The 24,016-nt window shown below is 39.0% G+C and overlaps 1 protein-coding gene and 1 long non-coding RNA gene across 4 annotated transcripts in view; both read left to right on the top strand.

Moving 5' to 3' along the window:
* The first annotated feature begins 507 nt into the window (after window positions 1-507).
* On the top strand, window positions 508-1,837 carry LOC107827630 (uncharacterized). The gene is made up of 2 exons (XR_001657570.2): window positions 508-820; window positions 1,119-1,837. It is a non-coding gene; the product is annotated as an uncharacterized LOC107827630 (long non-coding RNA).
* Window positions 1,838-22,693: 20,856 nt separating this feature from the next.
* The window catches only part of LOC107827629 (uncharacterized), a 35,820-nt gene continuing 34,497 nt past the window's right edge, over window positions 22,694-24,016 (top strand). For all 3 annotated transcript variants that reach the window (XR_001657569.2, XR_012705517.1, XR_012705516.1), the window contains exon 1: window positions 22,694-23,456. The gene's annotated coding sequence lies outside the window, so the exon portion shown is untranslated. The remainder of the gene's footprint in view (window positions 23,457-24,016) is intronic.

Genomic DNA, 24,016 nt, shown 5'->3' with positions numbered 1-24,016 from the left:
AATTTTTATTTAAATCATAAAAAATACAAAAAATATCATGATAGGATTTGTTTTTACACTTTTAGAATTAATCAGTAATTATTTATTTTATAAAATTTGAAAATCACAAAAAATAACTCATTTTACATTTTTTGTCTTTTATTTTTAGTTTATTGATTTTTTACTTTTAATATAGATTTAAGTAATGTTTATAATTTTTATAATTAGTTAATTACTTCAATTTCACATTTTTAGATGATTTAGGATTTTTAATTAAAAAGGAGGAAAAGAAAAGGGAATTATAATTAAGAAGAATTGGAAGAAGAGTTCATTTGGTGAAATTGGGCCATCCCCAAATTCGGCCCAAATATTTTCCCTTAAACCAACCCCAAACATTAACACCTTCAGCCCAAAGAACCCTTTCCCCACCGGTTCGACCCAGTCCAAGAAATCGGATTGACCCATTAATCAACCCGCCCTGTTCTTCTTAATATAAAACCCTCCTTATAATATTTCCCCAAACTCCCTAACCCTAAGAGAAATCAGAGAAGCGGTGCTACTGTGCTTCTTCTTCACTGAGCTTGGCTTCAACTCGCCTGAGTTTCGAGCGAGCTCATTCAAGTCGGTCCCCCTCTCCACGTCACCTCTATTTCCCAACAGATTTGTCAGAGAGGAGTACGATTATTCCCTCAAAACTGCGGATTTTTGTACAAAAAGAACGATTTATTGGATGAATGGGAGCCTGTGAATCAATCCACGCCTACAAAAATTGTTCAAGAATTTGAAGGATTTTTCAAATTTGGGCAGATTTTTGGACATTTCTGAAAGCTATATATATGAGGTAAGTTCTATGTGCTAGAAGAAGAAGAAGAAGAAGAAGAAGAAGAAATCAGAAAAAATCGGATAAAACTTCAGAAAACTTAGTCGAAATTTCTAGGTTTTTTTTAGTTGTCACTTCTTCAAACTTTCTTCTTCCTTTTTTTTCCAGAAAACATACAAAAAAAAAACAAAGAGCACAATGGTTTGAGTCCAATCTCTTCAGTCGAGTTTACTTCATTTCAAGAGAAATTTCAAACAAAAATCGTTCAAACAGAATCTATTCAGTGTTTATTTCTTTCTCTTGATTTTGGTTTTCAAAGGAAGATCGGTATGAAGTTCAAGTTGGTTTTGAGTTTGAGGTCCGAAATTCCAGTGTTGATGTGGTTTAAGCTTGTCGATCCCTGTCTCTGCTGCTGATTCGTTCACTATTGTTGCTGGACTTCATCCCCATCATTGATTAGTCATTTTGGTTATTTTCTTGCAAGCTAGGTATGTCTATACCTCTATGTTTTCCCTGTTTGTTCTATTCAAAAAAAATCTGTTTTCATGTCATAATTCTGTCCGAGTTGCGTAGGCTATTAGTGCAATTGTTGAGTTGTGTTTTGGATAAATAGAGTGTTTTCTAGCTTTGTTTCTTTTCTGCTACTTGGTTTTCATCTTGTCTGGATTTGAAAGTCGGCTTTCGCTTTTAGTCGTTGCTGGGTCCATTAAGCTGCAATTGTTCTGGTGTTGTTTGTGTTAGCTCGTCACTGCTAAGCTTCATTCCCTGGCCTTCTAACCTTATTTGGTATTTTAATTGCTGTTTTTTTTCCTGCCTTCATGTATGTACAAACTTACTTGTAGTACTCTATTGCACTTATAAATGGAAACTTGAATTGTTTTATGCTATGATAGTGTTAAATTCCATCATCAGATTCGACTGCAAATCTTGTTTGGTACAAGCTTTCTAGTTCTCTGATTGTTTATTTGAGTTAAATGATGTAATTGAAACTATCTCCTGATTTATGCAATTACCCAATGTCATTGTTTAAGCCCATTACTATGGATGTGTCACTAGTTTAGCTTACAGGTTCTTTCATGCTTAAATTATCTCATGATTAGTCCATTGTATCTGGAGTGATGATTTATTCTCCAAAAATTGGTGATTCATATTCAAAATGCTTACAGTGGTAAACTAATAAAATATATCGCTTTGATTATTTCAGTTCAAATTGAAATTATTCTGTAATTAAACTAAGAAATTGCACAACATTTAGACTAATCTCATTTGTGTTTGGATGTTTAGCTACTGCCAATGGTCAAATGATTTATGAGAGTAGTTTGGTAGCTATCTAATTGTAAGCCAAAAGTAAACCTTGTAATTTCAATTGTCAATTGTTAATTTGTTGCAATCACGTGACAATCATGAGCTATATTCATTTTTTCTTATTGTTTTAACCTTGTGTGAATTTGGTATTAGTAACTGGACCTCCAGAGTCTACGAATCTGGGCTCGATTGATATGAACCTTAATGGGCCACTGCTGGCCCAACTCCCTTTTCTAAAATGATTAAAGGGTAAACACACCAACCCCAAGCATGTATGCAATTAGCAAACCTTTTAAAAATAATTGGAGGTGTGCCATCTTTTGTTAAAATCACACATGGCCCTCACAAATTTAGATCAAGAACTATTTCTTCTTAAAATAATTTGGGGTGTGCCATATACAAATAAAATCCTTTAATTTTTGGCCCTCATATAAACAAATAAAAATATTAGTATAAAAATTGCCTTGAACTTTCGTAGTTTGCTTTAGGCCCGATTTAGATTAGTATTGCGACTATATATACGTTCGCGTAATATAATTGCAAATTAAATACTTAAAAGACTCGAGGGATGCGTTCACACAACTTCAACCAAACTTTCTTAATAAATCAACAAAAGCATTATTAATCATGGACACGTTCGCGTGACATGATTTTGACGCGTCAAAAGAAAAGAGTATACGTACGCGTAACTCAATTCTTTAATTTTTGAATAAATCAAGTTATTAAAAGTGGTTAAAAGGTAAATGCACATAGGTCCTAAAATAAGTAATTAGACAATTGAAGCCAAATAGTAATTTCTAAGCGACCGTGCTAGAACCACGAAACCCGGGAATGCCTAACACCTTCTCCCGGGTTAACATAATTCCTTACTTAGAATTTTTGGTTCGCAGACTTCAAAAGGAAAGTCGATTTTTCCTCGATCTGGGATTTAAAAATAAACCGGTGACTTGGGACACCAAATAAACTATCCCAAGTGGCAACTCTTAATTGAATAAATAATTCCATTTCGAATAATGTCACTTAAAGTGGAAAAACTCCCTTATGTACCCCCTCGGGTGGGTAAAAAGGAGGTGTAACACATGTACAAAAAAGATAAATCTGCAGAGTTTGGAATATATGAAAGAAGACTCGTCTCTCATTTTATAAGTTGTTTTTTATTTAATCCCAACCTTTAGAGATTGGATGTGCTTTCATTCCATCGCAAAAGATAACAAAAGGAGAGGGCTAGGCCTGACCTCTGTTACGTCAAGTATTGAATAGGTTCAACCTTTCAAAAAATTGGACTAAGAAGTTAAACTTGATGCATCCTACGTGCTATGAGACTATTTATTTATTTCGGCTTGCATGTTGACCGGTTAATAAAGAGAAAAATCAAGAGTGAGGTAGGATAGAGAATTTACTCGATTTCTAAATTCCGGTATTTGAAAATATCTCGAACCTCTGCCAAATTTTTGAAAAAAGAAGGAAAAAAAGAGAAAATGTATTTCAAAAGAGTGAGTCAAATATCATGTTTTTATGTCAAAATTGACCGAACTACGCAGGTCTGATTCTCACAGGATATGGGATACGTAGGCAACTCACATAAGGTTCGGCCTCATTTTTATAAATAATAAAATAAAGGGTGTTTCAGGGCTTTGGTCAAAACAATAAGCCGACCTAGCTTTGGTTGTATTTTAAGTCGTTTCTTACCGGAGTAGCCTTAGATTACATTCCAATTGTCGAAAGGCTATTTTCGGGAGGAACAGGCAAGTCTGTTTAAAATGTGTCTTTTCCAATTAAATACTTACCCCCGTGCCTAAAAATTCGTTTGAAATTGTGAAGGGGCCACGTTGGTAAAAACGACCATTTTTGCTAACATAGCAATAAAAGGGGTCCTTGTCCGTTGATTTTCTTAAGAAAAACTTGTTTTGCAAAAAGAGTCCACAAGAGTCAACCCTAACCTTAACCCTCCGTAGGTACAAATGAATACTGTCTAGGACTCATCGCAATCTGTCATAGAACGGTCTCGGTTGCAGCTTCGCAGGTGGTGGGATGATTTAGATGATGATGGCCGAGAATGGGTGAAAGAACAATTGGGTTCCCTAGTACACATCATGCACATCAAATCCCAGGAGGATTTAATTAAAGCTTTGGTAGCCTTCTGGGATCCCGTTCACAATGTGTTCCGTTTCTCGAATTTTGAGCTCACACCTACTCTGGAAGAAATAACCGGGTATATTGATTTCGGTCAAGACTTAAGAAAGCAGCAACTCATATTCCCCAGGGCTCCCTCGGTGCACAAATTCTTCGATCTTCTGAATATCAGCAAACAAATGAACAAGGCCCACGCGAGCAAAGGGTGTTGCTCTTTCTACTTCCTATATTTTAGGTTCGGGCACTCAGCCGGGTTTGAAACACATGAAAAGGGGTTGAGTAACAAACAAGGCAAGAACATATGGCAAATTCATCGTAGGTTTGCCTTCATCGTGGCATTTCTAGGGGTCATGGTCTTTCCGAATGCGGAGGGCACAATAGACATTCATATGGCCAGAATCGCACAGGTCCTTGTCGACAAAAAAGATCATACACTTGTCCCATTAGTGCTGGCGAACATTTACCGGGCTTTAACCCTATGCAAATCTGGGGCTCAATTTTTTGAAGGTTGCAATGTTCTTCTTCAAATGTGGATGATCGAACACCTTTGCCGTCATCCTAAGTTCATGAGATATGCTTCGGACGAGACCAATTTCATCAAAAAGTATGAGGAAAGAGTGGAAGACTACAAACCGCCAGAATGGTTTGAAGCTTGGGTTTCCAATTTGAGAAAATTGAGAGCAAATCAAATTGAATGGACCATAGGATGGCTCCCGGTAACAGAAATCATATACATGACCGCTTCAAAGGGCTACTTGATGATGATGGGAGTGAGGATTATACAACCATATGCACCACAAAGAGTTCTAAGACAACTGGGAAGATATCAGGTGATACCCGAAGAGGCAGATCTAAGCACCTAAGTCATTGAATTACACCCAGAAGCAACGATACCCAAGGCTTTAGTTCAAAGGGACTGGAATTATTGTCGGTATCTAAAAAGTGACACCCAGGCAGCAGACCCGGTTAAGGGCGAAGTTGATCCCAATTATGCTGCTTAGTTTGAAAGGAGCTTCTATGCGAACAATGAGGTAGAGCCGGAGCCCGAACCTGAGAGGCCTGCCAAAAGATCCCATGTTCAAGCCTTTGATGACAAAATTCAGGAAAGGTTAGCCTGGGGGGAAAAGGAAAAGAAATATCAAGCCAGCATTCATGCTTTGCGAGAAGAGTTGAGAAATGTCACCTTCAACAATGATTTACAGGCACAAGAGGCCGAGGGTGAGAGGAAAAGATTGGTTCAAGAAAATGAAGCTCTTAGAGTCCAGGTTCGACAGCTGAGAATAGCAGCCAAGAATCCGGGCAGAAGCAGGAAAGATGAAAGGCTCATTTACAACCTTACCCAAAAGGTGCGTGACTATGAAGATGACTTGCAGAAATCTGAGTCTAAGCTAGCAAAAGTACGAACAAGGCTGGATAAAAATGCAGAGGGGCGTGCAGTTTTTGTTCAACAGATGAAAGAAAGATATGAAAGAAGGGTCACAGGTTGGGAAAAGGAGATTAGCAACCTCGAAATTAAAATGGCTAAACAAGCCAAAAATTTTAAAGCCGAGAGAGAACATTATTACGCCTTGATGGCACGGTTGGAAGGGGACCTACAACACTTGCAAGAACAAAATCACACTGCCACCCAGGTCTTAGAGGCTAGATCCCAGCAGATTGGGCGTTTGTTGCAAGAAAAGAGCATCATAAGAAAAAGGGTCAGAAGGATTGCTGACTACATCACAATGAAATGCAGCGCGTGTGAGGATATGACCAGATCGATGTTCTTCGCCACTGTAATGATCTTTGTCCGCCAGATAATGGAGGATCTCTATCGGCTCCAAGATGACATGGCACGTAGGCCCGCTGCAAGACCAGTTGGTGTTCCTAGGACATGGTTGAAGGCACTGATGTTTTCTTGATTGTATTTTTTTTCTTTTTTCGAGTATGTATTTTCATTTTTAAAAGCATATTTCGAGTCTATTTGGGGTTTTAAATTCCTAGAGAAAGTATGTCTTGAGTCTATTTGAAGTTTTTCCTAGAAAAAGTATGTTTCGAGTCTTTTGTAATTCAGTAAAGTAGAAGTTGTATTAATGAAAATTTGAAAAAAAAAACCAAAAAAAATTGTTCCTTTATTTGTCGCATTTACTTCTTGAACTACATGATGATCTGTTTCACGCAGCGTTGTGATACATAGGCAATCCTCATCGGATCCGGTCATGTTTTTGTAAATAACTCAAATAAGAGAGGGATGTGAAAAGAAAGAACCGATAGAAAAACCCAAAAATAGAGAAAAGAGAGCCAAAGAAAATTCAAAAGAAAAATGAAAAAAAAAGCAAGGAAAAAAGAGGAAAGAAAAGAGTGAAAAAGGAGATAGAAGTGCAAAAATCCAAAGTGGAAAAAACTGGGGGAAAGTAAGCAAAACCGGGATGAAACATGCCACCATTGCGAAACATGCAGAAACACATTTAACTGTATAGGTGTATCACACTCCAACGTGCAATTACTTATGTGTTATTTGCTTCAAACTGACCGGTTTGTTGTCTACTGTTAAGTCCAAGTTCTATAGTAAGGTGGTTGGTTTTTTGGTAGTCTGGCTTCACATCCATACTTCACGAGATAGAAAGGAAGCATTGAAATGTCATCGTAAATTCCTCTGCCAACGATTCCTATTGTGGATGATAGTCCGAGCTCGGGCATCCCAACTTCAGAATCGGCAACTGCCGAGGACCATACTTCACGAGATAGAAAGGAAGCATTGAAATGTCATCGTAAATTCCTCTGCCAACGATTCCTATTGTGGATGATAGTCCGAGCTCGGGCATCCCAACTTCAGAATCGGCAACTGCCGAGGAAAACAGAATTCTGCGTCTCCGCAAATGGAAATGTGGGATGCCTGGGCCAATGGAAGAGAACCACCAAGTGTGATCCCTGGGTTTCCTGAGCTTTTTCCTAGGGCAAGTGGGACCTCCAACGTCCCGATCAGTCACCCCAATACCCCACTGGAATATACTACCATCTCGGCCCACTGTGTTGGAACACCTTCTGAGGCTCGCCCTCGAGTGTTGATGTCAGGTGCGGCCTCAAATATATTCGTTGCGCCACCTTGCTCAGCTACGACACAACCTACACTGCCTAGGCCTAGCTTTGACCCATCATCTTTTACCTATCAAACGCCATCCTTCCCACCAGAACCTACTCAATTTACTACTGTTCCTTACCCACAGCCGCCCCGGTATGAGTTCACCGCAGGACAAGAGAAAACCGCAAAAACCCTTGAGCAAGAGGAAATTGACAAAAAGATGAGAAACATGGAGCAGAGTCTAAAAAACATACAGGGTCTGAGTGGACAGAAAAGTATATCTTATGCCGACTTGTATATGTTCCCTCACGTGCATCTACCATTGGGATTTAAAACCCCGAAGTTTGAGAAATATGACGGGCACGGGGGTCCCATTGCCCATCTCAAAAGATATTGCAACCAGTTGCGGGGAGCAGGTGGAAAAGAAGAGCTCATCATGGCCTACTTTGGAGAGAGTTTGGTCGGCATTGCTTATGAATGGTATATGGACCAAGATATATCCCGTTGTCATATCTAGGATGACCTGGCTCGGCACTTTGTCAAGCAGTTTCAGAACAATATCGACATTGCCCCTGACAGGAACTCATTGACAAATCTAAAGAAGAAATCCTTGGAAAGATTCCGAGAATATGCTGTCAAGTGGCATGAGCAAGCCTCCAGGGTAAAGCCTCCCATGGATGAAATTAAAATGGTCACGGTCTTTCTTCAGGCCCAAGAGACTGATTATTTTCAAAACATGATGTCTGTGATGGGTAAGCCATTTGCCGAAGCCATAAAAATCGTTGAAATGGTTGAAAATGGGTTGAAAACAAGGCGAATCTTAAGTCAGTATACTATAAGGGCGACCTCCCAAGCAATCCAAGGCAGGTCTGGAGGTGTGGCCAACCGAAAGAAGAAAGAAGAAGCAGCAATGGCCACTTGAAGTACAAGAAGATCCCGTCCACACAGACCTCTTTTATCTGAAAGAACCCCACAACATTACTACCCCCACCAGGATGTGGCCTACGATATGGCTCCTCAATCATACGCAGTAATGAACGCCAAACCCTACGTCAGGCCAGAATAACAATTTAATCAAAACAGAGCTCCATTTCCCAGAAATCAACCTCCTTACCAAGCTCACTACAACCCCGACCTCCACAAAACAACTTCCACGCCCGTGAACCACCCAAGAGGACAAACTTCACACCCATCGGTGAATCCTATTCCAGCTTGTTCCCTAAACTTGTTCAGATGGGTTTGTTGCAGCCTGTTCCCCAAACCAGGCAGAATCCAACATCGCCCGCTTATAGAGCTGGTACTCGATGCGCCTACCATTCAGGGGCATAAGGGCATGATACAGATGATTGTTGGACCCTGAAGAGGGCTGTGGAGAACCTGATAGAACAAAAGAGAATCGTGCTAAAAGACGAGGACGTTCCTAATGTAACCAACAATCCATTACCGGCTCACAACAACAGGCTGATTATTGGAATGATTTGTGAATACAAAGAGTTTGATTCAGCTCTAAAAGCTATCATTACTATAGCTGATGTGGAAAAGAAGCCAAGGGCTGTCACAAAACAATACAAGGGAGAGAAGAAAAGCAAAACCATCCCTTGGAATACGGAAAAGAAAGTTGAAGTTGAAACTGGGGCAACACCCTCCAAAGATGTCGTTCTCTATGTTCCTCGAGGCGGCAAGAAAGAACAGATGTCACTGAGTCCTCCTAGGAGGTTTGAGTTAAACAAGGGAGCTACAATGTATGTGCCCAAGGGGACCTACGTGGTGCGGGGGCAGTAAATCCACCAAGGATGGATGAGCCCGTGGTTATTGGCCACGCGTCATAAAGGCCTATGACAGATCCAACTGTCGTTCCATGGAACTATAACAAAGCGGTAGTAGCTTACAAGGGCAAAGAAATCTCGGGAGAAATTCAGGAAAATAGCCCGGTTGAGAAGTACTTCAATTTGGAGGAAATGAATAATGCCACGAAAAAAGTGTTTCCCATCTAAGAAGCCAATAAGTGCTGAAGAAGTAGAGGCATTTTTCCAGAAAATGAAAATGGCAGACTACGAGATAATCGACCAACTTCGAAAGTCTCCTACTCAAGTCTCTCTTTTGTCTCTGCTGATGAACTCAACTGAACATCAAAAAGTGTTGATCAAAACTCTCAACGAAGCATATGTGCCTATTGAAACTACTGTAAAACAATTGGAAAGGATGACATAAAGGTTTTTTGCAATCAATCAAATCTCTTTCAGCAAGAGTGATCTGCCCCCGGAAGGGGCCGCACACAACAAAGCCCTTCATCTGACAGTCAAATGCGAAGGGCATTATGTGAAAAGGGTCATGCTTGATGGTGGTTCTGGGGTAGATATTTGCCCACTCTCAACTCTGCAACGTATGGAAATCGATACCAAGAAAATCCGACCCAACAATGTCTGTGTGCGTGCTTTTGACGGCATAAAGAGAGATACAATAGGCGAGATTGATCTGATCCTGACTATCGGCCGCGATGGACTTTGAAGTGACTTTCCAGGTTTTGGACATGGATACTTCCTACAACTTCCTCTTGGGAAGGCCATGGATTCACCCAGCACGGGCTGTGCCTTCTACTCTCCACCAGATGGTGAAGTTCAAACATGGAGATCAGGAGATTATAGTTCACGGGGAAGATGAGCAATCGCTTTATCGGGACCCATCAGTCCCTTGTCTTGAAGATAGAGAAAGAAGTGAACATATAGTCTAACAGGCTTTCGAAATTGTGGTCGCGGACCAGTGTGAAGAGGGAAACCCTTGCCCCCAACCCTTTCTTTCAAATGCATCAATTATGGTGGCCAAAGAAATGATTAGACTTGGCTACAAACCCGGGAAGGGGCTCGGGAAATCATTACAAGGGATCGCTGAACCTATCACCCTGACTGCAAGTAAAAGGTTCTTTGGGGTAGGTTTCCAACCCACGCGAGCTAATGTAAAATGGGAAGATGAAAGAAAGAACGATGGTTGGGTTTTGCCTCAGCCGGTTTCGCATCTTTATAGAACATTTGTCAGGCCTAAATACAATGAGGAAGAGGGAGATGAAGCTTTTACGGCTGAGGAAATTGAAGAAATATGAGGGGCTATGAGGTAGATGCTATATGAAACCCACATTGTCCAACAAGGGGAAGGCTCAAGCACCGCTGAGGTGCTATACATGGGACCCAGTGCCAAACTGCAAAATTGGAAGGCTACTCTTTTCCCAATTAGGCAGGAGTCCCGGTAGTCCAGTCCTGCCACTTTTTCTGCATCATGAGTTATTCCAAGGTGTAACTCGGATGTTTTCTTTAGTTTCCTGTCTTTTAATTTCCAATGTAAACCCTGCTATCCTCAAATTCAATAAAATGAAATCAATATTTCACCGTTCAGTTCTAATAATGCGGCTTTAAATAACATGACATGCTTGCGTACTTCATGCCCAGATTCAAACACGTTGTCTAACTGTGAAATAATGAACCAAGAACCAAAATATGATGAAGAAGAGGCTTTTAGGGAAATAAATCGAGAATTGGAGCAATTGGAGAATAAACCTAAGCCAAACTTAAATGATACTGAGCCGGTAAATTTGGGTAATTCAGAAGAGGCCCAAGAGACCATGATAAGCATTCACACAGATGAAAGAACTAGGGATGCTTTGGTCCAACTTTTGTTTGAGTTCAAAGATTTGTTTTCTTGGTCATATGATGACATGCCAGGACTAAGTGTTGATTTGGTGGTTCATAAGTTGCCAACTTACCCAGATTATCCCCCTGTTCAGCAAAAGCAAAAAAAGTTTAAAACTGATATCAGCGACAAGATTAAAGAAGAGGTCACAAAACAGTTGAAAGCGGAGGTGATCCGAGTGGTTCGATACACCACTTGGTTAGCCAATGTAGTTCTAGTGCCAAAGAAAGATGGGAAAACCCGAGTGTGTGTGGATTACAGAGATCTGAACAAAGCAAGTCCTAAGGACAACTTCCCTTTGCCAAACATCCACATCCTCGTTGACAACTGTGCCAAACACGAGATACAGTCTTTTGTGGATTGTTATGCTGGGTATCATCAGGTCTTAATGGACGAGGAATATGCAGCGAAGACAGTGTTTACAATACCTTGGGGAACCTATTGCTACAGGGTCATGCCTTTTGGTATAAAGAATGCCGGGGCAACCTACATGAGATCCATGACCACCATTTTTCATGATATGATGCACTAAATATATAGAGGTGTATGTGGACAATGTGATCATCAAGTCCAAGACCCAGGATGACCATGTTCGGGATTTGAAAAAATTCCTTGAGCGACTGCGTAAATATGATCTGAAGCTAAATCCAGCCAAATGTGCATTTGGGGTTCCATCTGGCAAACTTTTGGGATTCATAGTCAGTCGAAGGGGCATCGAGTTAGACCTAACAAAGATAAAGTCCATTCGAGATCTGCCTCCTCCAAGAACCAAGAAAGATGTTATGAGTTTGCTTGGAAGATTAAACTACATCAGCCGATTCATTGCCCAGTTGACGTCTACATGTGAACCCATTTTCAAACTGTTAAAGAAAGATGCAACAATTAAATGGACAGACGATTGCCAAGAAGCTTTTGAGAAAATCAAAGAATATCTGTCGAATCCTCCAGCTTTGGTCCCACTTGAGCCAGGAAGGCCTCTGTTCCTGTATTTGACAGTCTTGGAAAACTCTTTTTGTTGTGTCCTCAGACAACATGACGTGACCGGGAGGAAAGAACAAGCAATCTACTATTTAAGCAAAAAGTTCACAAGCTATGAGGCCAAATATACCTTGTTGGAAAGAACTTGTTGCGCTTTAACTTGGGTTGCTCAGAAGCTGATGCATTACTTGTTGGCCTACACCACCTACCTCATTACCAGGTTGGGCCCTTTAAAGTACATATTCCAGAAACCAATGGCCACTGGGAGGTTAGGAAAGTGGCAGATCCTGCTCACTGAATTTGACATAGTCTACGTCACTCGCACGGCAATGAAAGCCCAAGCATTAGCAGATCACTTGCTGAAAACCCAGTTGATGATGAATACCAACCTTTGAGCACCTACTTCCCTGATGAAGAGGTAAATTCAGTTGAGGCAATATCCGAGGACACCAATGCTTGGAAAATGTTCTTCGATGGAGCGGTGAACGCAAAAGGTGTTGGAATTGGGGCAATCTTGATCTCACCCACTGGTCAGCATTATCCAGCCACAGCCCGGCTTCGGTTTTTCTACATAAACAACACTGCCGAGTATGAAGCTCTGCATTATGGGTATGAACATGGCAATCGACCAAGATGTCAAAGAATTGTTAATCATGGGAGATTCAGATCTGATTATCCGACAAACTTAGAGAGAATGGGAGACCCAAGATGTCAAGCTTATTCCTTATAGACAACAAGTGGAGGATCTCAGCGGGCGGTTCAAGTCAGTAGAGTTCAGGTACATCCCTCGTTGTCACAATGAGCTAGCTGATGCACTTGCTACTTTAGCCTCGATGCTACCATACCCAGGCAATGCCCACATTGATCCATTGGAAATCCAAATCCGGGAAAGGCACGGTTACTGTAATACGGTTGAGGCAGAACCAAATATTCACCCATTGTATTATGACATCAAAAGGTTTCTGAAAACTAAAGAATACCCCGAGCAAGCTAGTAGTGACCAAAAGAGAACCCTTAGGCAACACACAAGTGGTTTCTTCTTGAGCGGTGATGTTCTGTACAAAAGAACTCCGGACCTCAACTTGTTAAGATGTGTTGACGCCGAAGAGGCCGGAAGAATCATGTATGAAGTGCACGCAGAAGTGTGCGGACCCCACATGAACGGGTATGTTTTGGCAAAGAAAATCCTTCGAGTAGGTTATTACTGGATGACTATGGAAAAGGACTGCTTCAGTTTCGTCCGAAAATGTCATCAATGCTAGGTGCACGATGATTTGATTCATGCGCCGCCTATAGAACTGCATCCTATATCAGCACCTTGGCCATTTGTTGCTTGGGGCATGAACATCATTGGGCCAATTGAGCCGAAAGCTTTAAATGGACATAGATTCATATTGGTCGTTATTGACTACTTCACAAAGTGGGTTGAAGCAATTACTCTCAAATCTATCACCAAGAAAGTTGTGGTAGACTTCATGCATTCCAACCTCATCTGTCATTTCGGGGTTCCTGTAACTATCATTACGGATAATGCCACAAGTTTGAATAGTCACTTGGTGGGGGAGATATGTGAACAATTAAGATAACGCATCGGAACTCTACTCCCTATCGTCCTAAAGCCAATGGTGCCGTCGAAGCAGCAAACAAGAACATCAAATTTTTTTTTTGAGAAAGATGATTCAAAGTTCCAGGCAGTGGCATGAAAAGTTGCCTTTTGCATTGTTGGGGTATCGCACTATAGTCCGCACATCGGTCGAAGCAACCCCGTACCTTTTGGTTTATGGAACTGAAGCCGTAATACCCGCGGAAGTTGAAATCCCTTCTCTCCAGATCACTGTTGAAGCTGAAATTAAAGACAGTGAGTGGGTCAAAACCCGCTGGAACAGTTAACCCTGATCGATGAAAAGCAAATGGCCGCGGTCTGCCACGGGTAGTTATACCAACAAAGAATGGCCCGTGCCTACAACAAGAAAGTGCGGCCTAGAAATTTTAAAGTGGGGAAACTCGTTTTAAGGCGTATTCTTCCCCCATCATCAGGAAGCAAAAGGAAAATTTTCTCCTAACTGGAAAGGCCCATACATCATCAGAAAGATATTGCCAAGAGGGGCATTGTACCTGGGAGATATTGAAGGAAATGATCCCGAAGCAGCTGTGAACGCAGATGCGGTCAAAAGGTACTATGTTTAGTCTTTCTGCAGCAATGGTATTATCCGATTGGGATGACGAAGGCTTTCATTCTCGCTACCCCAAACACTCCAATCCTTTGCTAACCTTTCGAGCTGGTTATCTTTCTTTCATTACCCTCTTTGGAACTCGAAGATGTTTGATAAATAAAATGTTTTCCTGAACTACGTTCGACTTGATTCCGAAAGGATACGTAGGCAGCCTCTCTCTGGGGTTTAGTCACACCAAAACAAAAATTTAATTTCCCCCCAAAATGAAACTGGGGCAGATGTTATAATGGTTCGGCGATGATCCCGCCTGAACGGCTCCAAAGTTGTAATTCGATCCAATTCTTTTTACCCAAACCTTGTTCAAGTACTTCCGACCAATAGGCAAAAGGTTTTCAAAATCAGAGAACGCAGTTATTTGGATTCGATGCAATCAAGATGAGAGAATTAAAATGAGAGAGTCTTATTGGTGAAAACCTATGGGCACTTTAAGGCAATGGTGAGCAGAGAAATTGAAAATGAGAGAGTCTTGTTAGTGAAAACTCATAACAGAGCGCTATAAGTCGATGGTAAGAAGAGAAATGAGAGAAGTCGATTGGTGAAAACCCGCAAAGGGCACCATTGATCGAAAAGAAGAAACCCCTCACCACCATTGGTATTGAAAGAAATCTGGGCAAGGTTTCTCGGTTTTATAACACGGGTCACAATGGGTTTATGAGAAGTCGGATAGTTGTGCAGATCAGGTATCCAGTACAAGAAGCATGTCATGTCTATTGAAGTCTGCATGCACCCCAGATAAGTCCTTCTTTCCTTCCCGAAAAGGATATTTCTCCTTAAATTCACTTTCTTGTCTTTTGTTTACCTTTTTTGAATCCCTTTCGGTCTAATTTTGTTCTGAAACTAATAAAAATAAAAGGTTGCAAGATTGGTTTTACAGGGTTCTACTTAATAAAAACCAAGTCCAAAGAAAAGTACCCAGCCTCAGCAGATGCATCAAGTCGATCCCGACTAGCTTTGATGGCCAATGCTCTGAAATCAGAGTTATTGAAAATGAAAAGAAATCCACAGTCAAAAGCCCCTAGAGGCAGAATAAGGTGAAAAGGCCAAAGCCCCACACCGTTGAATTGTCATCCGGAAAATTTGGAAAGTTGAGTTCCTTGGTTTTAGGAGAGAGATCAATCTTCAAAAAAGCCAGCAAGTAGCAGAGGTTCTTACCAAAAGAGTTGGGCCGAGATCAAGTGATCAAAAACGATCAAGGCCACAAAACCAACCACCGTTTCAAACTAACAATTGTTCTTTGTTTGAAAAAATTGAAACAGGTACAATCTAAAGCAACCGTGCAAGAAGCAGGTGCAACCAAAAAGGAAAAGAAATGCGCAAGTGCTAGAAACAACTTTGCAGCAATAATCAATACAAAAGGGAAGTCTCTTCCAAATTCTTTCCTGCATTTTTACTAAAAAAATGAAATGAAATGAAAAAAAAAAGAGATAATAAGAAAATTCAAACAAAAAAGGTAATTTAGAATTCCCAATCTCAATCTTTTACGCCTTTTGCCAACATTAGGGCTCTAATCCCTGAGTTGAGATTTTTTAGACATAAGGCCTCCATTCCCTAGTTGCTTTTTGCCAACATTAGGGTCCCAATCCCTGAGTTGAGATTTTTTAGACATAGGGCCTCCATTCCCTAGTCGCCTTTTGCCAACATTAGGGCTCCAATCCCTAAGTTGAGATTTTTAGACATATGGCCTCCATTCCCTAGTCGTCTTTTGCCAACATTAGGGCTGCAGTCCCTGACTTGAGATTTTTTAGACATAGGGCCTCCATTCCCTAGTCGCCTGCTGCCAACATTAGGGATCCAACCCCTAAGTTGAGAATTTTTAGACATAGGGCCTCTATTCCCTAGTCGCCTTTTTTGCCAACATTAGGGCACCAATCCCTGAGTTGAAATTTTAGACATAGGACATCCATTCCCTAGTCACCTGTTCCCAACATTAGGGCTCCAATCCCTGAGTTTAGATTTTGAGACATAGGACCTGTGAGCACGTAATTTTTGCCTTACGAAAACTACTCCAAAATAAATCAAAAAAAAATAAAATAAATTTCTTTTACTGTGTAATTCTTGAATTTGCGTGGTGTTAAATATTTGTGTTATGTCCGTAAATGTTTACTTTGTCATAATAAAATGAAAATTAAAATAAAGTACATGTTGCATGCATATAGGATTTAATTATGTATTTGAAAGATAATTTAAATAAAATCACCAAAATATGCATTTTTGTTCTATTTTTTATATTCCACTATGTGATTAATGTTTTATCTGTATGTTGAATAGTTGTTATGAAGTGATTAATATTTTGTGTAAGGTTAAAAAATTGTTTTATAATTTTTGTTAGGATTTTTTAATGATAAATAATAAAATAGAATAAAAAAATAATAATAAGTTGTAAAATAAAAATCGGACCTGGATTAAAATCCAGGCCCAAATCAAATTACCCCCCACAGCCCAATCCAAACAGCCTGTCCGGTCCAATTCAAAACCAAGACCAAACGACGACGATTGGTCACATTTTATCAAGACCGTTGGATCAAAGCCATCCAACGGCCAAGATTTCATCACCCTAACCCGAGACCCTTACCCGATCTAATAGCCGGTTCAACATGTCCCCATAACTTAAACCAAACGACGTCGTTTGGTTAAGTGAATAGATCTTAGCCGTCCATCCTGCTTAATCCAACGGACAATATCAATCCACCATTCCCCTATATAATCCCAAATCCTTACCCCGGCCCCCTAACTAAACCCCCCCTCTCCACTGTTCATCGTCCCTTCCGAAACTCACCCCTAACCCTAGCCGCCCTAGGATCCCACCGCCTGAAACCCGGCGGCAACAACGCCGCCGGTCACCAAAATAACACCCTAGAACCCCCTGAACATCCTCTACACAGATCTGACCTTAGTTTCCTTCGAATCAGACCCCAACTCTTCGAATACTAAATCGAAGGTGGGTCTGAAAACTCCAACCTTTCCAATGGCTTCCAAAATAACACCATAGCTTCCCCTAACCACCCTAAGTATAGATCTGTTGTTTGTTTGGTTCGAATCCTCTCAGAACTCTTCGAATCTTCTTTTGAAGATTCGGACCAAACAAGAACTTACCCAGACCTGTTCCAAAGTGACACCAAATAACCCCTAGGCTTCCCTCACCCTTGTGTCGTATTTGGTTCTCCTCGAATCTGACCAGAAATGGTTAAGTCCCAAATCGAATTTTCAAGAACCCTAAAAATACCAGACTTTTGGATTCTGTCCAGATTGAATAAAGATTGAGGTTTAATCGACCTTAGTCGAAGTATTTTCAGTGGAAAATACTTCGACTAAGGTCTGTTTGATTTCAAACAAAATCTGAAGCCAAGTTGAGTTCGAGTCTGATTAAAATTCAGAGGTACTTTTCTATTTCTGTTTGTGTATTCTGTATCTATTTTCGTTTGTTTTAATAACTTGTTAATTTTTCATATTTTGTTTTGATTAATTATGTCATCTTTGTCTCATGCCCGTCTATATGATCAAAATATGAAACTGTTTCTGTTGGTTGTGATTATTCACAATGTAAGTAATCAACTCGATTAAGTTCGTCGATTAGTTATAGAATTCATGGTAATGCTGATTGAAACAATCTGCTTCTATTGTTTTAAACTGATTATGGACAAATGTTGTAAATAATCAACTGATTAATACTCGTCAATTAAATCATGTTTGTTTACAAATCAGTAAATTCAAATGTATGATGTGTATGTATTGTTTTCTGAACAGGGCATTGTCAGTATATTGACAATGCTCCTGTGTGTGTTTGATCTTGGTTCAATGTTAAGTCCAGTCTGAATTGTTATAATAATTTCAGTAATATGTTGTTATGATGTTAGTTCTGAAATTCAGTGTGATTTTACAAATGTTGATTAGATGTAATTGTGTTAGAAGGTTACATTCTTAGTTAGGATTCAGGCTAAAACTTTAGGATTGGTTATAGCTGCTTAAACAGATTTTAAAATCTGTATTGTTAGATTCTGAATTTAAGGCAGTAATAACAGTAATTACAGTGGGAAATCTGGGACATTTTTTGGGACAGAATAGTGAGGGTAATGTGATAGAATAGTGGACTTAAAGTGGAATGTTGGTTGGCTATAATTTAAGATACTAATGGGAAACAAAGGGTAATGGGCTGCTGAAAAATCAGGATAAGAGCACTTGGATTTAAAGTATTCAAAAGCAGTTTTAATGGAAAACTTTCTGATTTTTAAAAGGAGAAAAGGGTCCAGGCAGCACTAGAAGGGTACAGGACAGCCCTGTATAAATAGAGGGGGATTGGGATTGATTTAAGGGCAGATTTTGAAAGAGAAAAATCTGATAAGAGAGATTTTTTTGAAAGAAAAAAAAAATCAGATTTGAGGGCACATTTTGAAAGAGAAAAATCTGATAGAGGCAGATTTTAAAACAGAAAGATTTTAAGAAGAAAAAAAAAATCTGATTTTGAAAGGAGAAGAAATCTGATTTAGGAGCTCTTTTAGAAAAAGAAATAGAAAAGAAAGTATTCGCACACACACACACACACACACACACAGTGAAGCTGAAACAGAAAAAATCGAAAAGAAAAGAAAAAATCCGAAACTTTGTTGTTCTTTTTGGAATCTGTCCGGGTCTGTGTACTGATACTATTTGGTTTTAAAATCTGAAGTTCTTTAAGAAGCTTTACTCTTGTGAATCTGGGTTTCTCGGGTCTTGTTATTCTTCAAATCTGTGGAAATACTGATATTCTGCCAGTATTTTGTTACTGCTGCTACTGCTGAAATTTACTTCTTCTACCTTCATTTCCAGGTACTTATCTTTTGAATTTTATGTTGAAAAGAGATTCAACATGACAAATACATGAAGCCTAAATTGCAATTCTGTTTCCAATTGTCCAAGGTCATTAGTTTAAATTTCATTTTTTTGTTTCATGTTAGTTAACTAGTAGTGAATTCAATTTGATAGCTATGAGTTAATTGTCTTATTTTGAAATTCATATAAAGCTTTGTAATAATGTTAGCCATTCCGAAATCTCATTGGTATAGGTATATGTGAATTGTCAAAACAGGGAGTAAGGCATAAAAATGGGCCATTGATTACATCCCATAATACCATTAGCTAAATGTAAAGTAGAATGGAAATATTAAGAAGTTACATTAGTAGTATATCTTGTAACAAATATGATTTTGTTTAGATTGATATAAGTTATTATATGGTATGATGACAGGTATAATCATATGAGTAAAGTGAGTTGGTATAGCTCGTCATAATGTTAAGAATATTATGAATGTTTAGGCGTACAACTATGTTGTATGTAATACAATTCAAATTGAATCAATTTGAATAATAACTCTTTTCTCATCAATTTGATTGTTTATCGTTATAAATAAACTGAGCAATTATAATTCTGGATCAAAAACAAGCATGTGAGAATGAGGTGATATGTATAAGAACAAATCGCAACACTTTATATCAATGGTAAATAAAAGTAGAATTTGCACTAATTAAAATAAATAAAAATTGTTCAAAAATACTTCTTCCCTTCATAAATTATTTTTGTGAGTTTCATATGGCATTCATCCTTTGGTATATGTATATGTTGTATTTGTGAAGAATAGTATTAATCATGTTCTTATTTTACTTTGAATTTGATTAGTCTTGGGATGAACATAATTAATACTCGGAAATTATAGTCAACGGGCAATACTTAATAAATTGTGAATTCTTTTAAGAATTTAAAGGCATCCCCTAAAATATGAATTTTACAGGAATTTCATATAAAAAATGTGTAGATATAATAAACAATTTTGTGGAAAATCCATAATATTATTACAAAAATTTTACGCAATTAGGGATGCGTTCGCATACCCTGATTATTTTTTTAAAAAAAGCAAATTCGTATTATGCGTACGCGCAATTTCGAGCGAATATTTAAGAAAAGGATTTTTTCAAGGATGTTAAAATAATTTCATATAACCCGAGGTGTGCAGTTCATTATTTAAATAAAAAGGGTGATGATGTTCCTGATTTTATTTTAAATTTCGAACATATATTTTTTATAAAAACTATAACATGGACAATTTTATTGTGTACACGTACGCGTGGCATGATCCCCGGTAATTATAAAAAGTATATAATACGAATATACGTACGCGTAATTCGTCCATATAATTGTAAACAATAAGTAAAAAAGCGGTAGTAAAATCATGCAATAAAAACGTATTTAGTAAAATCAAGATAATTAAGCCAATAATAAAAACAGTTAAGAGACCGTGCTAGAACCACGGAATTCGGAAATGCCTAACACCTTCTTCCGGATTAACAGAATTCCTTACTCAGGATTTCTGGTTCGCAGAATAATAAACAGAGTCATATTCTCCTCGATTCAGGGATTAAAATTGGTGACTTGGGACGCCTTAAAATTCCCAGGTGGCGACTCTGAAATAATTAAATAAATCTCGTTTCGACTGTCCTTCAATTGGAGAAAACTCCCCCACGCGCCCGGCGGGCGCGGTAAAAAAGAGGTGCGACAGGACCTCCATTCCCTAGTCGCCTTTTGCCAACATTAGGGCTCCAATCCTTGAGTTGAGATTTTTAGGCATATGGCCTCCATTCCCTAGTCGCCTTTTGCAAACATTAGGGCTCCAATCCCTGAGTTGAGATTTTTTAGACATAAGGCCTCCATTCCCTAGTCGCCTTTTTGCCAACATTAGGGCTCCAATCCCTGAGTTGAGATTTTTAGACATAGGGCCTTCATTCCCTAGTCGCCTGTTTTGCCAACATTAGGGCTCCAACCCCTAAGTTGAGAATTTTTAGAAATAGCGCCTCCATTCCCTAGTCGCCTTTTTAGCCAACATTAGGGCTCAAATCCCCGAGTTGAGATTTTAGACATAGGGCCTCCATTCCCTAGTCGCCTATTGCCAACATTAGGGCTCCAATTCCTGAGTTGAGGTTTTGAGACGTGGGGCCTCCATTCCCTAGTTGCCTTTTTTGCCAACATTAGGGCTACATTCCCTAGTTGGAATCTTAGACATAGGGTCTCCATCCCCTAGTCGCCTTTTGCCAACATAGGGCTCCAATCTCTAGTTGAGATTTTAGATATAGGGCCCCATTCCCTAATCTCTTCCTCCTAAAGACACACAATCTTTATTTTATAGCTTTCAAAAAAAACTCTCTAGATTTTAGTTAAAATTAAGTCACGAAATTTGCCTAGTGAAAACTGGGGCAGAAAATTTTGTTCGTTGGTTTATTTTGGTGTCTGAGCATGTTTGACCTCGAGGCACAGGATTCGAGATGACCAAAAGAATGAGTCTCAATTCAGAATAAAGAAAAGAAGAAAAGAACAAAAAAGAAGTGAACTCAGAGTGCTGAAGCAAAGAAAGATGCGAACTGCTCAAGATATGATTGAAGTCACAAGCTTCGCATGTCTCGCCTTGATCCAAAGCTGAAGAAAGAACCAGCACCTACAGCTGACGAGCATCAAGATTCAGATCGGAGTCTGCAGCGAGAACCAGTCAAGACTCAAGATCAAGCTTCAAAAGATTTATAGATAGAAATCTTGTAACTCGTAGTTGATAGATTTAGCTAGCTTAGCTATTTATTTTCCATTTCTGGTGTAATAAGGAGCTCAGCAAGTAGAAACAACAGTAACAGTAGTGAAATCGCAGCTTCCCGGTAGTCCCAGCTACCAAAACTTCTAGAACTACACTGACCTGATTCCTTTATAGCCAAGGATATGTAGGCAACCTCTGAAGCAAGGTTCGGTCAGACTCCTTAAAAAATGCTTCTCATGGAATTTCAAACGGGCAAAAATCTTTCATAAATTGCTCATTTTATCTTTGCCCGAAAACCCTTCGTGTCTCCAACCAAAGAGGGGCAGCTGTGAGCACATGATTTTTGCCATACATGAAATACTCCTACAAAATCTAAGAAAATAATTTTTTTTATTAATTATTTGCCATTTTTAGGAATTTTTGTAGATTTTTATTAATTGTTTACATTTTTCTTGCTTGTTTAATTTTTATTTAAATCATGAAAAATACCAAAAATATCATGCATTGCATTTAGGTAATCAGTAATTATTTGTTTTATAAAATTTGAAAATCACAAAAAATAGCCCATTTTACATTTTTTGTCTTTTATTTTTAGTTTATTGATTTTCCACTTTTAATATAGATTTAAGTAATGTTTATAATTTTTATAATTAGTTAATTACTTCAATTTTACATTTTTAGATGATTTAGGATTTTTAATTAAAAAGGGGAAAAATAAAAGGGAATTATAATTAAGAAGAATTGGAAGAAGAGTTCATTTGGTGAAATTGGGCCATCCCAAATTCGGCCCAAATATTTTCCCTTAAACCAGCCCCAAACATTAACACCTTCATCCCAAAGAACCCTTTCCCCACCGGTTCGACCCAGTCCAAGAAATCGGATTGACCCATTAATCGACCCGCCCCATTCTTCTTAAAATAAAACCCTCCTTATAATATTTCCCTAAATTCCCTAACCCTAAGAGAAATCAGAGAAGCGGCGCTACCGTTCTTCTTCTTCACTGAGCTTGGCTTTAACTCGCCTGAGTTTCGAGCTCACTCACTCAAAACGGTCCCCCTCTCCACGTCACCTCTATTTCCTAACAGATTTGTCAGAGAGGAGTACGATTATTCCCTCAAAACTGCGGATTTGGTACAAAAAGGACGATTTGTTGGATAAATGGGAGCCTGTGAATCAATACACGCCCTCCATTTGTCCCAAAAATTGTTCAAGAATTTGAAGGATTTTTCGGATTTGGGCAGATTTTTGGAGATTTTTAAAAGCTATATATATGAGGTAAGTTCTATGTGCCAGAAGAAGAAGAAGAAAAAATCGGATAAAACTTCAGAAAACTTAGTCGAAATTTCTAGGTTTTTTTAGTTGTCACTTCTTCAGACTTTCTTCTTCCTTTTTTTCCAGAAAACATACAAAAAAAAACAAAGAGCACAATGGTTTGATTCCAATCTCTTCAGTCGAGTTTGCTTCATTTCAAGAGATATTTCTAACAAAAATCGTTCAAACAGAATCTATTTAGTGTTTATTTATTTCTCTTGATTTCTGGTTATCAAAGGAAGATCGGTATGAAGTTCAAGTTGGTTTTGAGTTTGAGGTCCGAAATTCCAGTGTTGATGTGGTTTAAGCTTGTCGATCCCTGTCTCTGCTGCTGATTCGTTCACTATTGTTGCTGGACTTCATCCCCATCATTGATTAGTCATTTTGGTTATTTTCTTGCAAGCTAGGTATGTCTATACCTCTATGATTCCCCTATTTGTTCTATACAAAAAAAATCTGTTTTTTTTATGTCATAATTCTGTCCGAGTTGCGTAGGCTATTATGTGCAATCCTTGAGTTGTGTTTTGGATAAAGAGGGTGTTTTCTAGCTTTGTTTCTTTTCTGCTACTTGATTTTCATCTTGTCTGGATTTGGAAGTCGGCTTTCGCTTTTAGTCGTTGCTGGGTTCATTAAGCTGCAACTGTCTCTGGTGTTGTTTGTGTTAGTTCGTCACTGCTAAGCTTCATTCCCTGGCCTTCTAACCTATTTGATATTTTAATGCTGTTTTTTTCTGCCTTCATGTATGTACAAGTTATTAAAAGCGGTTAAAAGGTAAATGCACATAGGTCCTAAAATAAGTAATTAGACAATTGAAGCTAAATAGTAATTGCTAAGCGACCGTGCTAAAACCATGGAACCCGGGAATGCCTAACACCTTCTCCCGGGTTAATAGAATTCCTTATTTAGAATTTCTGGTTTGCAGATTCAAAAGGAAAGTCGATTTTTCCTCAATCTGGGATTTAAAAAT

Source organism: Nicotiana tabacum, chromosome 22 (genome assembly GCF_000715075.1).
Source record: "Nicotiana tabacum cultivar K326 chromosome 22, ASM71507v2, whole genome shotgun sequence".
Lineage (NCBI taxonomy): Eukaryota > Viridiplantae > Streptophyta > Magnoliopsida > Solanales > Solanaceae > Nicotiana > Nicotiana tabacum.
The sequence above is the reverse complement of the archived record's forward strand: the minus strand, read 5'-3'. Positions and strand labels throughout refer to the sequence as shown.